Here is a 5,831-nt window from a genome sequence, read left to right as displayed (position 1 = left end):
ACGATCAGAAGACCTCAGATTCTGACCTCTGAAATAGCAGGTGTTGGGTCCATCCAGTGGAAAGATTCTTTAAGCTTCTAAAAGGTTTGGGCTGGATAGAGAGTGAGATGTGAGACAGGGTGTTGGACAGGCCACATAAGGATGACTTCTGATAGCATCTCCCTGAGACAGGACCACCCTGGGGTGGAGGCCAGGCCCAGCCAGGCGCACTTGCCTCACTCCCGAGCTCTCTAGTGACAAGCCGGCCTCTGTAAGTGGGGCTGGGCCGACAACTCCATCTCTCACATGGCCCTATGTGACCCTGCAGGGTAGGTACAGTCATCACCTCCATTTGACAGAAAACCAGGGACTTTCCAGAACCTACACAGCCAGCAGTGGAGCAGGCGTCTGGCTCCAGTGGTCTGACAGTGGGCAAGTCTCTCAGCCTCCCTGAGCCTTCATTGTTTTCTCTGGAAAGTGGGGCCGGCACCGCAGCGCTGTGAGGGCCAAAGGAGATGACAGAGAGGAAGACGTTTCACAGCAGGGAGCATGGTCACTCGTGAGTGACCGGTGTGGTTGCCGTGGCACAGCTGACCACGGGAAGCAGGCCTCCAGGGCCCTGACTCAGGGGCTGTGAAGCAGGAGGCCTGGCCCTGAGATCTGTGGGCTTCGGGGATGACTGAGGTGAGACATGATGACCTGACTTGCAGGTTTGAGAGAAAGGCTTCCATCAAATGTGCTGTAGTTCCCCAAGGCCATGCCAGCTGCCCCCGAGAGCAGGGGTATGGAGACCTGCAGCTTCCTCCTCGCCAGACACTGGAGGGAGGAAGCCACGAGGCCCAGCAGGATGTCCTGGGAGCTGGAGTCCCCGGGGCTGGTGCCCAGACTCAGTGCCAGCAGGGCTCAGCCTGGTGGGGGCATGGCAGCATCCTGACCCCCCTGCTCCACCTGGCAGGACGGCCATTCATTCGGGGGGAGAGAGGCAGTACAGAAGTGAAGAAACAAATATAGCTTCAGGCTGCAGCCAGCAGAGGAGGCGGCCTGAGCGGCACTGGCCACGAGCACTGTGAGCCACAGACATCGTCTGTAATGTTCAAGCGGCCACATTTTAAAAAGTACAAAGAAACAGGTGAAATTAGTTGTAATAATATCTTTTCTTTAACCCAATGTATCCAAAATACCGTGTTTCAACATGAAATAGATACTTTAAAGCGGCCGAGATATTTTACACCGCTTTTCTTTTCTTTGTACTAAGTCTCCCGAGTCTGGCACGTACATTCGTGCCCACAGGCCATCCCAGTTTGCACCAGCCAGGGCTCAGAAGCGCATGTGGCTCATGACCCTCTGCCGGACGGCTGGGGGCTAGAGGGGGGACAGGGGTAGAGTTTAGATAAGGAGGAGAGTGGGGGCCCTCCTCCCCGACAGGGGGATAGCAACAGCAGGGCAGGGGGTGCAGGCTCCATGCCTGCCCACGGCAGGTTGTCCACACCCTTGTTGGATAAACAGCCAGCCAAGGAGGCCGGGTCTGGGCAGGCCCAGTGCCAGCAGGAGAAGCAGACACCTGGCCACATGGGTCTACTCAGGGCAGGCAGCATGCTCTGGCCCTCGTCACCTTGTCACACTAGGACCTTCCCCAGGGTCCCCACTGTGGCAGAGCTGACCCCAACCGCCACCTGCAGCCGGGGGGACAGAGCGGGGCAGAGCCCAGGGTGTGACGGCTTCCTCATCGTGGCAGCCCTTTCCTTCTGAAAAACAATTTGTTCCCGTTCCCTTCTTTCATTTAGCCATGTTTACAGAATTCAGAAGGAATGTCTGAGCTAAAAAAATAGAGAAGTATGCTTAAAAGAGAAACACTTCCAACATTATCAATTCAAAAGAGGAGTAAACAGATAAAGGAGGGGGTTTTCTTATTTACAAAAGCATCGCAGAGCCTTCCAGTTTCAGCTGTGACACACAAAATCAATATATGTTCACGGAAACCCAGAGAGTGTGAAACACACAAGAGTGAAAAGTGAGCAGCCCCAGCCTGCCACACCTCCCCAGAGGTGACCACAGTCAGACTCAACCACCCCAGCCCAGAGAGCTCACATGTGGCTGTGTGCACATTGCACAGGAACAGACACATGTATGTGCTGCTTGCACACAAACAGAATTTTACTAAACAGATTACTCTGTGACTCGGTTTTTCTCAATTAATAGTAAACATGTTGTGGACATTTTCAATTAATTATGAATATTAATTTATCATAGTTCGTTTTTTCAGATCAGAACACACAGAGTTAGCCAGAAATCCAGATTTTTATATGAACTCTCCAGAATTTTAAGCTGCCAAATAATTATTTTCATTTACTCACCAAACAAGCAGTTTTAAAATAACATCAGAAATCTAAAACAAAAATTGCCCACAAGCCCATTACTTAATGTGTTTTCATGGATCCATAAGCTTATTCAAGTTTTGCAAAATCCCACTAGATTCTGCATGTCTATTTTAATATTAGAGTGTGTATTTTTTCCACTTTGGTGCAATTTTCTTTCTCCATTCACCTTCCCTCCCATTTTGCCTCACCCCCGTGGACCCATCGGCAGCCAACGCTAGCAGTGAAGGGGCAGCAGACCACACCCGCCGGCCGACCCAGCCAGCTACGTGCGTTTGTCAATAAAGGTTCACTGGGTCACAGCCACACCTGTCTGCTGACATTTGTCTAGGGCTGCTCTCGCACTCCCAGGGCAAAATCAAGAAGTTACAATAGAAACCGTCTGGCCTGCAAAGCCTAAAATAGTTACTATCTGGGCCTTCACAGAAAAAGTTTGCTGAGCCCTGGCCAAGAGTGTATCCCTCCATGGATTTCTCCATGCTCATACGGACACAGAGAAACAAATACCTGAGTGTTGCTTGCTGTCCTAATAAAACAGGCTTTCTTTTTACTTCACGGTATCTTGGGGACAGTCACCATTCATGTCTGGTGCAGTGGGTAGGGACACAAGCTCTGGAGTCAGAAGCTGGGCCCTGGGCCCAGCTCAGTGCTCACTAGCTCTGTGACCTTTGGCAAATTGTTTGACTTTTCCGTTCCTCAATTTATTCAGTTATATTATAGAGATGTTATAGTACCCATATCACTGGGTTGCCATGAGGATTAGATGAACTAATACATGTAAAATGTTTAGAACATTCAAGAAACACATAGTAAACATTTGTTAAATCTCATCTATTACAATTGTCCATTCAGAAACATGTGTTGAGGGAATCTGCATAGCTGAAGTAATGGCGGCAGCATAAATCCGAGTCTCCCGGCACATCCTTCAAAATATCAGTAACAGGGGCCAGCCCAGTGGCGCAGCGGTTAAGGGCGCACGTTCCACTTCGGCGGCCCGGGGTTCGCCAGTTCGGATCCCGGGTGCCGACATGGCACCGCTGGGCAAGCCATGCTGTGGCAGGCATCCCACATATAAAAAAGTAGAGGAAGATGGGCACGGATGTTAGCTCAGGGCCAGTCTTCCTCAGAAAAAAGAGGAGGACTGGCAGCAGATGTTAGCTCAGGGATAATCTTCCTCAAAAAAAGAAAAAAACCAATAACGAACGAACAAGAACAAATACAACGAGAGAAAACTTGTGCTGTGGGCAAAACTACAGGAGAAAAAACACCCAACTTCAAATCACCTGTAAAACAAGGAGCAAGAGGGGGAGTTTAAGATCCTGTAACACAAAAGAAAGTTATTAAAAATCAAACATCCCACCACCTTCCCCCCGGCCTCCCTCCAAAAACAAAAGCCATGTGGTAGACATTATACTCCACCTCACTGACACAGGAGGCCCCTCTTGGACTAGGAATCTTGTAAAGCAACCCAAACCTGTCTACACAGAAACGCAGAGGTGTACTCTCCATCTTTCCCAAACCACTATAAAAGGAGAGGAGGAAATGAGATTCACACAATTCAGCCCATGAACATTCCTGGAATACCCAACAGTAAGACAGAAGAAAACAGGAACATGACACCCCAAACGGAATCAAATGTCTGCAAGTATTTGAAGATATGGGGGGGGGGGGTGCCTTGAATCAGAACAGAAAGGAACAAAAACCAGGAAGAAATAAATGAGCTCAGGAAAACATAGACGAAAAATCAATAACCAATCAGAAAGGAAAATGCAACGACAAGATGCACAAGGAAGAATGGATTCGAATGAAATTACTAAGGAGTCTTGAAGGAAAGCAGGAAAATAAACGAGAATTTAAAATGAAATAAAGAAATAAGTGTCAGAGAGAAATGGAGGACAGGCAAAGGTATAACGCATGTAAAATTGGAATTCCTGAAGAAAATAAAACAATGGAATGGAACTAATGTTTACAACTATATTCCAAGAAAACTTCTGGAAAAAAAGAAGCCCTAAATCTACATCCTGAGAGGGATCCCTGGCTACCAGGAAGACAGAAGCATAAAGACCAAGTCTGAGCTTCCTAGAAAAGCTCCCAGACTCTAACAAGAAAGAAAAACACAAGGCTCCCAGGCAAAAAGGTCAAGTAATCTCCAGGAGCAGGAGAATTAGACCAGCGTCAAACTTCTCCAAATCCACAACAGTGAGCAAGGCGACAACGGAGCAGCATTTTCAAAATCTCAAGAAAATGGGAAGCGAGGGCTGTGTATCCACTCCAGCTGCCCTTCAAGTGATCAGGCTACAGGAGAACAGCTTTAATCCTGCAAGAGGGCAGGGATCCTTCCTGTACCTAGGAGCCCACCATGGGGGACCTACTAGAAGCTTCATCCAACCAAGAGATGACGGAAACTCTGGCAAAAAGTAGTGATCCTTGACTGTGGATGGAATGTGAAAAGAGGGAAGAGAGAGCGGCAGAACATGCTTTCAATGTACGTTCTGACACGGCAGAAATAATGTAGCTTTTCAAAATGCGAGGAGGGGGCGGGAGAGAAGAAAGTAGAGCTCTCTGGCTGTGTCCGGCGAAAGGTGGAAGGTGGAGGGTCCCCTCCAACCTGCGGAACCAAACAGTAAGCGACTGAGCAAGAAGACGGATCTTTCTCTCCCGAAGCTAAGCTTGCCTCCCAGGTGCCCATCGCCCGTCCTAGAAGTCTCTCCTCCCGTGACGGGTCCCCGCCCCGGCCCGTGACCGCCAGGACCCCCATGAGAACACAGCGCCGGGCGGCAGCGGGAAGCAGCGCGCCCCGCCGAGGGAGACCGGTCCGGGCGTCCTGAGCACGCGCGGGCAGGGCACGCAGCAGGGGGTGCTCCAGAAAAGGGACAAGCGGGGAGCGGAGAGCCTCGAGGAGCCCCGCTCTCCTCCCCACAGAGGCTGCCCAGCGGAAAGGGGACCCCCTTCCCCACCTCGCCCCGCTGCTGCCTTACACACTTACCGTGCAGCTGGGAGGCAGGTCTGGGAGCCGGCGGGAGCTTCCTGCCCAGGGGAACGGCCTCTGGCCAGTCCTCACACGCCAATGCCAGGGCATCCCCTGGAGCTCCCGGCGGCCGGCTCAGCCACCAACACCCATCCCAAGACTGGCCCCGCGAGCCTGAGCAGAGGACCGGCTAAGCAGGCCGGGACTCTCTCCAGGAGCTGTGAGCCACCCGGGCGCCGCTTTAAGCCGCTGAGTTTGTGCTAACCGCGAAACCAACACGCCGGGTGGTCAGGTGGGCCCCAAGGAGGAGGTGAACTCCAAGCGGGCAGGCAGCGGGAGTGAGCCAAGCAGAGCTGGGGATGAGCAGCCCGGCAGAGGGAGCTGCCAGTGCAACGGGACGCAGGCAGAGCGTGCCTGCTTTGTGTGAAGAGTGAGCTGGGAGACAGGAGTGAGGGAGGAGGCGCAGGGGTGAGCGAGGGGGATGTAAGGATGAGTGAGGAGACACAGGG

This window comes from Equus quagga, chromosome 16, assembly GCF_021613505.1.
Source record: "Equus quagga isolate Etosha38 chromosome 16, UCLA_HA_Equagga_1.0, whole genome shotgun sequence".
NCBI lineage: Eukaryota > Metazoa > Chordata > Mammalia > Perissodactyla > Equidae > Equus > Equus quagga.
Note: the sequence above shows the minus strand (reverse complement) of the source record.